At 46.2% G+C, this 12148-nt stretch overlaps 1 protein-coding gene across 2 annotated transcripts in view; it reads right to left on the bottom strand.

Moving 5' to 3' along the window:
- LOC146830153 (uromodulin-like) overlaps nucleotides 1–12148 on the bottom strand; it is a 778490-nt gene that overhangs the window by 22235 nt on the left and 744107 nt on the right. The window lies entirely within an intron of this gene.

Raw genomic sequence — 12148 nt, 5'->3', positions numbered from 1 at the left:
AACGTTGGCACGACCAGAATGCCACTCTGGTTGAGTTTTAACCTGGTCAGAAGGTTTGTGTACTGGCCCCAGTGGAGCCTTGTGCGCTCCAAGATAAGTGGACCGGTCCATTTGAGGTGGTGGAGCGCAAAAGTCCAGTTACCTACTTGGTGGACTTTAAGTCTCCCAGGAACCCCCTGCGGGTCCTGCATGTGAAGCGCCTGAAGCCCCACTTTGAGAGGTCTGAAGTGGGCATGCTTCTTGCCACAGATGCTGGGATGGAGGAGGAGAGCAAGCCTCTTCCTGACCTCCTGTGTGCAGGAGAGAAGGATGGGTCAGTGGAGGGTGTGGTCCTCTCCACCACACTGACACCTGAGCAGCAGAGAGATTGTCACCAGCTGTTGGGGCAATGTTCTGATTTGTTTTCCCTGGTGCCTGGTGTCACTGAGTGGTGCGTCCATGAGGTAGACACCGGGCACAGTCCTCCTGTCAAGCACAAGGCTTACAGAGTGACTGACAGGGTCAGGGCCTACATTAAGGAGGAGGTCTCCAAAATGTTTGCCGTAGGGGTGATTGAGTCCTCTAGCAGCCCCTGGTCCAGCCCCGTGGTCTTGGTACCAAAAGCTGCAGCGCCTGGTGACACTCCTGAACTTAGGTTCTGTGTGGACTACCGAGGTCTCAATTCGGTCACGAAGACCGACGCGCACCCCATCCCCAGAGCTGAGGAACTCGTAGATCGGTTAGGGGCTGCCCGGTACCTCAGCACGTTTGATCTAACGTCTGGGTACTGGCAGATCGCCTTAACTGATGGGGCAAAGGAGAGGTCAGCATTCTCCACACCCGATGAGTACTGACAGTTCCGTGTGATGCCCTTTGGGATGAAGAATGCCCCTGCCACCTTTCAGAGGTTGGTCAACCAGGTGTTGGTTGGGCTGGAGGATTTCAGTGCCGCCTACCTGGATGACATTGGAGTGTTTAGTTCCTCCTGGGAGGACCACTTGCACCACCTCTGGGAAGTGTTGATGGCACTGCGCAGAGCAGGCCTCACAATCAAGGCCAGTAAGTGCCAGATTGGGCAGGGTTCTGTGGTGTACTTGGGACACCAGGTTGGGAGTGGCCAGGTGGCACCCCTACAACCCAAGATTGAAACCATCCTGGCTTGGGAGCCCCCAAGGACCCAGCCCCAGGTGAGGGCCTTCTTAGGACTCACGGGTTACCACAGGAGGTTTGTCAAGGGGTATGGCAACATTGTTGCACCCTTGACTGAGCTGACTTCCAAGAAGCGGCCAAAGATTGTGAACTGGACTGACGCCTGTCAGAAAGCTTTTGATGCCCTCAAGACTGCCATGTGTACAGCACCCGTACTCTAGGCACCCAATTTTGCTAAGGAATTTATTGTCCAGACAGACGCTTCAGAGCATGGGGTGGGGCTGTTCTGGCAGAGATAAATGAGGAGGGACTAGACCAACCTGTAGCCTTCATCAGTAGGAGGTTACTTCCACGGGAACAAAGGTGGAGTGCAATTGAGCATGAGGCATTTGCTGTGGTCTGGGCACTGAAGAAGCTGAGACCATACCTGTTTGGGACTCATTTCCGGGTTCAGACAGACCACAGGCCCCTCAGATGGTTGATGCAGATGAGGGGTGAGAATCCCAAGTTGTTGAGGGGGTCCATTTCCCTACAGGGTATGGACTTCACGGTGGAACACCGCGCTGGTACAGAACACGCCAATGCTGATGGTCTGCCCAGATTTTTCCGCCTTAGTGATGAGAACTTCCAAGGGGATGGGTAGTTCTCCCCACATTTCAGCTGGAGGGGACGCGTCTTAGACCTGGCGCCATTGGCGTGGGTCTCCCTTCCATTTTTCGCTGTTGTCTCCTCTGTTTTTGCTGGCATTAGATGCTCTGGGCGCTGTGCCACTGCCATTCAGTGCCACAGCACGAATGCTGCCTTGGTAAATATGACAGTGAATTGGTATATCCCTGATTGGCTTATTTGGTTAACCTGTTAGTCCCTAGTAGCGTGGCCTGTGTGTGACCAAGGCTGGTAACTCAAATGCTGCTGGTGGGCCTGCAGCGCTGGTATGCGCCACCCACAGAAGCAGCTTGTAAAGTGGTTGTCAGACCTGCCACTGCAGTCTCTGTGTGCAGTCCATAACTGCCATCTTGGCTGTGAAGTGCACCCACTTCCCAGCCCCTGAACCTACCCTTGACATCATGTAAGTCACCCCTATGGTAGGGTGCATTGTATGTGTAAGGTAGGACATGCCTTGGTGTGTGTAGCATGTCCTGGTAGTGAATTACACCCAATTTTGTTTTTCACTACTGAAAGGTTATCTGTTCTCCATAGGCCAGAATGGGCAGTTTGACTATTACATTCTATAGTCCTAACTGACCCAAAGAACATGGTAGAAAAACAAATTTAGTATGCCTGAGCTCAGAATATTAAAATTCATCTTTTAGGAAAGTTTATTTTTATATTCTGTGTTTGAAAATACCACTTTTAGAAAGTAGGTATTTTCTTGCTTAAGCCTTCCAGTGTGCTCTGCTGTTATGTGTATTGGCTGTCTGGTTTTGGAGGGACAGGGCAGGCTTATTCAGACCTGGGTTGAATAGAGAGATCTGCATTGGAGTATGGGGAGGGGTAGCTCCTTGACCTGAATAGGGCTGTGCCTGGCAAAGTGAATGCTGTCTCCACCCCCCACTGTGCGTCTGATGGCAGACCCCCTCTTCCTGAAAGGAAGGATGCAGCCTGGTAAACAAAGAGCTCCAGGACTGGGCAGAACTGGTTCTGGCTGGGTTCAGTGACTTGTAGCTTCTGAGAACAAAGACTTTTGGGGTATAAATATCTGTGCTGAAACCCCTACAATTTGTATTGCTCCTGGATAACAAGAAGAACCTCTGTCCGTGTAACTGAAGGAATCTGCAGGAGGTGACTGTCCTTGTGCTTGTGTGCTCTTTCTTGGATTGGCCTGCAGTGGTTACTACTGGACTTGGAAGAAGAGGAAAAGGACTTTGAAGAGAACCTCCAAGTGCTCACTAACCAAAGGTCATCGCATCGAGTTAAGTGCTTCACAACATCGCAGCGCCATTTTCATCGCATCGCATCAGGATCATCGCTCCCTCGCGGAGCGCCATTTCTTTTCATCGCAACAAGATCGCACACGCAACAGGCTTGGCGCATCATCCTCCCTTGCGGCAAGGATTTCAACGCATCGCCGGCTTAGCGTGGAGAAGTTTGTCGCTTTGTCCCACACGCTTCTGCAGATCAGCGCATCATCCCCCCTTGCGGCAAGGATTCAATGCATCGCTGGTCTCGCGTGAGGAAAATCATCGCTACAGCTCCTTTGCGACATTTTGGTTGTTTTGCTACAGAATCCAGGTTCTTTGTCAGTAAAAGGGTCGCAGAGACCACTGCTTTGAACTGAACTCCTCTTTGCACATTTGAACTATTTTTGCAGCCTTTCAAGAGTAACCCTATTTTTCTAGTATTGTGGCTTTTTACTGTTATTGGTCTTGTGTTAAGTCTATATATAAAGATACTTATTTTGTATAACTACTTGTGTGGTGTCCCTTTGTAGTGTTCTTCACTGTGTTACTGTGTATGGTCATAAATGCTTCACACACTGCCTCTGAGATAAGCCTAACTGCTCGTGCTACGTTACCACAGGGTTGAGCAGGGGTTATCAAAGGGTGTAGCCCGCTTACTCTGACTTAGGAAGAAGGGTCCCTACTTGGACAGTGGCCAGCCATTGCCAACTAGAGACCCCCATTTCTAACACCCCTCAAGGACTATCACACTGGGTGTGTTGTCCAAACTACAGAATAGCGGAGTCAACCAGGAGCTTTCAGGCACTGCAGCACTTTACTAGGGGCCACGGCCCCATGGAAATGAAATTGCAAAACATAGGAACAGGGTCCTTAGACTGGCCACCAGGAAAGGCGGAACGGAAAACAGCAGAAATGAGCAAATATTCCTGCCAGCTCAAGTTTGTTGCTGATTAGGGCAACCACAGGGCGACCACCACCCCGGTGTCTCTCCCGCTGTCACTTCCACCTGTGGGGGCCTAGAGGTGGTGAAGGGGAGGTCATGCAGCTGAGTCGATGGAGTCAATCCAGTGCCAAACCTCCTTTGGGGTGGTCAAAAAAGAGGATCTACCAATCTACCTGGATGCAGAGTTCCACAGGGAAGAACAAGACATATGTCACTCCTAGCTCCCACAGTCTCTTTTTTGCACTTAGGAAGAAGGCTGACATTGCACCAAAGCTGTAAAGTCCAGGTTGATTGACACACTTGCGTTGTCCACAAGAAAGGGGCCAGTTGTATGTGCCTGCCTAAAATTGTAGTGTCAGTCTCGAGAGTGCAACAGTTGTGCCACACCCAGGCAGGGGTAGCCCACGGGTAAGGGGAGCGTGCTAGAACTCTGTGCACCCGCTCAAGTGCATATTGCTTGGAAAGCCTCACAGGAGTGGCCCCCGAGGAAGGAGATCATCAACAAGCCCTTAATCCGCACTGGCAGCCCTGACAACTCTGAGGATGCTTCTCTTGGCCCTGCCCTCCTGGTCCTGTATCCTAGTCTCCAGTGTCTGATCTCTGCCCAGCAGGTGTCCCAATACCACGGAGTGTTCTTTAACAATGTGGGCCAGCTCCACCAGATCAGACTTTAATAATTTGATCCTGTCTACCATTTTCCAGTGATCATCATGCAGGAGCCCCCTGTCCACCACTAATGTTCAATCTTGGTCTTGTGCGAGCCTTTGGTGGACACTATGGCAGCGAGGATTGCATGTTGTATGGCTTCTGATTGCGGGGACATGGCAAGGGCATTGGTGTGCATCAGACCATTTGCAGGTCCAGCAGCACAAGCCTCCAATTTGGCATGATTTGTCCTTCCCAATATCAGGGTCCCTGAGGAGGAGGGATTAAATGGCAGGAGGCAAAGAAGTGTCAACAGGGACGTAAGCAGGAGACCCTGGTAGTGAACACTGTGTTATCATAGGGCAGGGTTGGGGGGGCACTCAACGGCAAGGAAGTTTCAGTAGCAGTCCAAGAGGGTTGGTGTCTCCTCATGTGGGACACTCAACAGCACTGTGCAGGGTTGAGCCTCACCAGTATCTGGGGGATACCCAGGCCAAAAATCGTGCCCTGTTCAGTTGCCCACTTAGGGTTTCCACACTTAAAAAACAAAAAATAAAATTTGGAACTACGATCTATTGCACAATGGTGTACAAGTGAGTAACAATACTGCTTACTAAAAATCTGCAGCTGGAATTTGTTATTTAGAAAAATCTGCATCTAGGACTGCTGAATTAGAAACGTCTTTATGTGTTTGTAGAAGTTGTAGAGTAATTTTGGGGCAAAATTTGAATGTTGAGGAAGGCTTAGTAAATAGTGCAATGGGCAAAGTAATTGATTTTATACATTTTCCAAATAGGAATGAAGTTGAATATGTAGCTGTAAAATGATATCAGATTCATGGCGTGAAACAGATTGGCCAATGTGTTGTACGCTTTTTGCTTGTAAAAGACTTGTATGTGAGGCGGCACCAGTTCCCATTCTCTCTAGCGTATACTGTAACTATCCATAAATCTAAAGGTTCAAGTGTAGATGTAGCTTTTATAAATATTGGCAGTAGTGTTGTTATGTTTCATATAGGTTGCCTAAGATAGGCCCGGGTAACATCATACGCTTTCACCTACCCCACCTCCCCTACACTACACAATGATGAGCTTTTTAGGATTGAACCTTTACCTAGTTCTAGTCCTGGGCGTAGAAGGAGGGTTCCCTGAACAATAGCATTCTATGACTTCATCTTTAGACTGACAAAGTATAAATAAATATTCATAAGGGTTCTTATGAATATACACCACCTTCCTCCCCATATCTATGTACACGGTTCATCCATACGTCATCCTCAAATCCCACAATGCATAATACAAGAAACAAGGGACAAAGGATCCCTAGATACTTTCTGTATAAATACAACACCTCTTGCTAGTGTTAGATAGAGGGAACCAAGACTTTAAGGCCGACACACTGACCAGAGACACTGAGGCTCCTGCATGCAGACGCTCCAGCTGACCGTGGTCTAACACATCCCTTGTGCGGTGTCCAACTCGAGACCAGGAGGGGGTCCCACACTCTCTTGCTTCAGGTAATGGGGTTAGACTAAACCTAGAGGGATTCTTGGCTTCACACCTACTCACATGCTAGGTACACTTAGATACATCTAGATAGGCATCGTAGGAGTACGCACGCTTTCTTACATCATGCATTTTATATCCATGTATGTGTTCATGACTATTGCAAAATGTTAGTACTGTACTATCCTTTTATATTTACTGTACTGCTGATCAAATACCTCTGCTACTGTCTAACGGTTGTCGCAGCACATATATTTTACACTAGAAGAACAACTGTGCAATAAATACTCATTGTAAACATGCCCGACTGTTTCTTCTGTGTAACTCTCTGAGACGAAGTAAGTGAGCACGAGTGACTGAGCAAAAGGTAGTACATTGTTTCCACAATTCTGAGGGATCAGGGTTGTCATGGTCAAAGGTTGCCAGAAACTATTCTCTCCCCGATAAGAGGAGACTCTAGCGGCACTGTGAGCTAGCTAACGCAAACAGGCTAACATACGCGGAGGGGGTGCTCAGAGTTAGTCTCCCACCAATCCTACAGTTTATGTTATCCAATCGCACAGGTCCTGCAGGGGTACTATAGGAACTATACGACATGGCGCCACCAACGTTGGTTGGGTACTTATTTAACAGTAGAATCTGAGTTGTTCATTCGTGCTATTCCCAGAGACCCCTAATCACAAAACGCCAGAGACGTCTGGAGTGGGTAGACGCAAACTCTGTCACAGCTGAGTAGGTGAAATATCCTATTTATTGCCTGCTGGTTAATCAATCTTGGCAGGACACAGTTTTCCTAAGATTAGGCACTGATACCTCATCTTAGTTCCCTTGAACAAACTTCTTCGTTTTAAAATGAATGAGGGTGAAAATAACCCAGTAGTGGATCTGCACCTCTCAGGAGAAGAAGATTTGACTGGAATTCTAAATGCATCTAAATTCAGACATACACTCACCCTAAAACTATTAGAAAATGGTTTACAAGTTAGGGGTGGCGTAGTAGCTTTCATGATTGAGGCACACAAATCAAACAAAACAGAGTTATTCTATTTGTGGGTTACACTCCCAGCAGCAGATGCACAAACACAGACATTCCACTCACACACAGAGGGAGATGCACCAGAGGAATATTGTCCGTTCGAGGACATAGAAATTCCACTCACTTACCAATACTGGTTTAAAGGCACCCCACTTAAGAGGTGGAGCAAGGCTTGGTCTGAAGGAATATCAGGAGGAACGTGGCTGATATTAGCAGCCTACACACCTCATCCTCACATTGAAACAATGCCACAGCCAGACTTACTCATTCAACACAAAGATTGAATTAAAATCTACAGAAACTTGATGCAATTCGTCATGAGGACTTTTACAGTCCAACCAGCAACAGTTGAAACAAATAGTACTCAATCTCAGGGTACAGCGACTAAAATTACTCCACAAACATTGCATGCAGTAATGGGCAAAATGCCCACAAAACGCGAACAAATGCCATTTTGGGTAGCTCAGAAAATAACACATTTAGAGGCAGTATTCCCGTATACTACCCCATTTGAAAAACACAGAATGCTAACAATCTGCTTGCCCATGGGGATAACACCACAATTAGAGGATTGTACCACTTGGGGTACAGACTTTGCTGCCATATATACCACAACTCATGGTATTCCTTCATTAGCGGTGATACCGGATGTATTAAAACAAATACAGAATGGTTACGGAGCAGAGCCTGCTCTGAACTTAGGGATGAAGTTACTAAATAACTAACCCTGGGCAGTGAACGACGCTACGCTTGCAGAGTTTGCGTAGTTTCGATAACTTCGTGATTTGCGTAGAACTCGTAGTTACCGAATACTACGCAATCTGCAACGTAGCTTAGCTGTTTTTCTTCTTCGCGCGCTCAATATGCATTCTCGCGTGTGCGGTAACGACTTACCGTGATTCTGCATTCACCGACAAGATTTCCTATCCGTTCGCGTGCGCCACGAGATTTGAAATCCGGCCGCACGATCCCGCGAGAGTGTGCGAACGCGAACACATCATTCGGACGCGCGATCTGACTTCCGGTGGCAGTGTTGGTAAGATCGCGATCCCGAACACACAGAAACTGCAATCTGGCGAACAATATCTCTCGAGCATCATAAAACCTTCTCGAAAATGATCATTTTGCTCAAAAAAACTCCTCAGATTGTGATTTTGCTGTTGTTTTTTGTGCAAGGATTCCTTTTTCTTTTTTTACTTTTTTTTTCAATAGGAAGGAAGTGCCCCTGAGTCTCCAACTTCCTGTTCCTGTCCAGCAGGCTCCTCCCAGTGCTTTGTCCATGTGCTGTTCACTTTCATTTGGATTTGGAGCTGGAAGGATCACTTTTTGTGTCTGTCTGCTGCATCATATCATTGGATTGGATTTGAGGACTTTTGGATTTGAGATTTTACAAGTAAGTTGGAGAATTGGTGTACTTGTTTGTTCGATTGGGGCTTGTTTGTAGTGTACCTACATTTTTTTTGCGATTTTCATCGTTTTTAAAATTTATTGTTGTGGGTGGCCTGTAGTTTCAGTAGAGGCCTAGTTTTTTTTTTTTTTTTTATTTCAGCCAGTAGGCCCAGATGTACCCCTGGGTGCATGTTTCTGTGGTGTCTGTTGAATTTAAACCTCATGTACGGCATGGATGGCATTGGATTGAATTGCTAAGTTTGGTTTTTGGGGTGTATTTCACTTTTCGGGTGTGTGTGTTAATAAATAAATACATTTGTTGGGTGTGTGTGTGTGCTTGCTGTGTAACTCTCCAACTTTTCGTAGCCCTGTTGATTTTCGTTTTTGAATTTTTGTATTAAAGCTGTTTTGTTTAGCAGGCCTCCTTTGTCTGGTCATAGATAGGCCTGCTTGTTCATTGTTTTCCTTGGCCTGTTGTGACTGTGAGTGACCATGAGGCTTGGGGTCATTTTGTGGTGGTAGTTTAGTAGTGTGCTGCTTTTTCCATATAGGCCTGCATGTCTTTCATTGTTTCCCTTGTCTTATGCTTCTTGTTGTTGTGGCCTGGCCATGTGGGTGGCGGCCATTTTGTGAAGGCTGGCAGTGTGCTTTTGCCATAGGCTTGTATTGTCTGTCTTCCATTTCTTTTTGTTGTGGGTGGCTAGCAGCCATTTTGTGGAGCCATCCAGGCAGTGTGCTTTTGCCATAGGCCTGCATTCATTGTCTTGTTTTCCTTTTCTTGTTGTTGTGGGTGGCCTGGCCATGTGGTGGCAGCCATTTTGTGGGACCAGCCACTGTGCTTTTGCCATAGGCCTCCAAGCTTGTGGCCTAGTCTGCCAGTAGACCCAGAGGTACTCATCAATCATCATGGGTGCATGAAACAACTGTTTTTGTGTTTTCTGTTGAATTTAATCATCATTTAGGGCATGGATGGCATTGGATTGAATTGTAAAATGTGTTTTTTTTGGGGGGGTCGCTTTTTGGGTGTGTGTTAGGCCTTTTCAGCCAGTAGGCCCAGAGGTACTCATGGGTGCATGAAACAACTGCTTCTGTGGTGTCTGTTGAATTTCATTTAGGGCATGGATGGCATTGGATTGAATTGCTAAATTTCGTTTTTGGGGTGTATTTCACTTTTTAGGTGTGTGTGTTAATAAATAAATACCTTTGTTGGGTGGGTGTGTGTGCTTGCTGTGTAACTCTCCAACCTTTCGTAGCCCTGTTGATTTTCGTTTTTTAATTTTTGTATTAAAGCTGTGTTGTTTAGCAGGCCTCCTTTGTCTGGTCATAGATAGGCCTGCTTGTTCATTGTTTTCCTTGGCCTGTTGTGACTGTGAGTGACCATGAGGCTTGGGGTCATTTTGTGGTGGTAGTTTAGTAGTGTGCTGCTTTTTCCATATAGGCCTGCATGTCTTTTCTTTGTTTCCCTTGTCTTATGCTTCTTGTTGTTGTGGCCTGGCCATGTGGGTGGTGGCCATTTTGTGAAGGCCGGCAGTGTGCTTTTGCCATAGGCTTGTATTGTCTGTCTTCCATTTCTTTTTGTTGTGGGTGGCTAGCGGCCATTTTGTGGAACAATCCAGGCAGTGTGCTTTTGCCATAGGCCTGCATTCATTGTCTTGTCTTCCTTTTCTTGTTGTTGTGGGTGGCCTGGCCATGTGGTGGCAGCCATTTTGTGGGACCAGCCACTGTGCTTTTGCCATAGGCCTCCAAGCTTGTGGACTAGTCTGCCAGTAGACCCAGAGGTACTCATCAATCATCATGGGTGCATGAAACAACTGTTTTTGTGTTTTCTGTTGAATTTAATCATCATTTAGGGCATGGATGGCATTGGATTTAATTGTAAAATGTGTTTTTTTTGGGGGGGTTCACTTTTTGGGTGTGTGTTAGGCCTTTTCAGCCAGTAGGCCCAGAGGTACTCATGGGTGCATGAAACGACTGTTTCTGTGGTGTCTGTTGAATTTCATTTAGGGCATGGATGGCATTGGATTGAATTGCAAAATGTGGGGGTTTTTTGGGGGTGTATTTCACTTTTTGGGTGTATTAAATAAATGCATTTTTTGCATGTGTATGTGTTGTTGTTGTGGTTGTTGTGTAACATCCCAACCTGTTTTTAGCCATGTGGATTTTCGTTTTTGCATTAAAGCTGTGTTGTTTATCAGGCATTCTTTGTCTGGCCATATAGGCCTGCTTGAGTTCATTATTTGCCTTGCCTTGTGCCTGTAAGTGACCATGTGGCTGGGGGTCATTTTGTGGTGGTAGTACGTAGTGTGCTGTTTTTACTTTTTGCCACATAGGCATGCGTGTCTTTCCATTGTTCCTCTTGTCTTACTGCTTCCAAATCCATCCCCATTGCCAGCTGCAGCTCCCTGATGCTGCATCTATCCCATGTGATGCACAAATTTAGGCCAAACAGGCTCCACTACATTTTTAGGTCTCGCCTAAGCCAGCGCTTTAGCGCTGCCCTGGCGAGAGTTTTAGTAAGCGGGATTTGAAAGTGCAGACTAGTGGCTTTTCAGGCCTCCAAATACAGTGCATGTGCGCCGGGCGCGTGCACCATTTGTCAGCCTGCCTGATCATTTTCGCGGCCGCTTTGATGTTCTCAGTGAGCCGCGCGGCCACTGAGAACATCAAAGCGGCTGCGAAAGTGCTCACCATTTGCCACCACCTCCCTTATCCCACTTCCTGCTTGGTTAACCTGTTTTTCTTCATCTAAACTGAACTCCGCTTTGTTGGATTCACAAAGACTTGAGTTGTCTACAATAGGCAAGCCTTGACACCACTGCTGACTCTGTGGCACCAACCAGCAAAAAAATACACAAAGTGCTCGTATATTCTTGATTGCAACCTATCTGATAGTTCGTCATGAATATCTTATTCCAAAGTTAAAAGATGATTCAAACATAAAAGTGTTTCCAACACAAGCTTTTTTTAAATACTAGTCCCTAAATTTGAATGGGACATTTATAAGTGGGAAGGGAGATTCAAGCTGGCAATCTAAAACAGTTGTTAAGACCATAATTGTCAGCACACGGTACACACCAATGGCCATTGAAAATTCTGATCAATAAATGTTGTATTCTGATGCACAATCTCTTATTATGATTTGTATTATCTACACCACACAAAATGGGGCAAATCTTAATTAGGCCAAGCCGAAAGTTAAATTATGTAGGCGAAATTTGTGTAAATGTGGGAATTTCAAGCGGCTGTTTGCGGTGTTTTTGATTAAATGCGTCCTTGTGCCAAAAATTGGCACAGGGACGCAGTGTAGTGCTAAAATTTAGTGCAGCACAACAGATTTTCAGTTTGCATAATTATGTGTTATGTCCCTGCATTTTCGCAAAGCTACAAAAAAGAAAAATCCGCAAATTTCAGCCCTCCCCAAAATTTTCATAAGGTATTTCACTACAGAATCACAGCAAACAAAAAAGCTGCGGGTGAGCAAATCTGCATTTGCATGACTTCTGTCTTGGCATACGGGGAACTACCTTCATTTTAGCTACAGGAAGGTCATTTTTTTTACTTACATGACAGTGAATTGTAATTTATGTTTATGTAACTCATT

This window comes from Triturus cristatus, chromosome 5_1 (genome assembly GCF_964204655.1).
Source record: "Triturus cristatus chromosome 5_1, aTriCri1.1, whole genome shotgun sequence".
Taxonomy (NCBI): Eukaryota; Metazoa; Chordata; class Amphibia; order Caudata; family Salamandridae; genus Triturus; species Triturus cristatus.
This window is presented reverse-complemented; position numbering and strand designations above follow the sequence as displayed.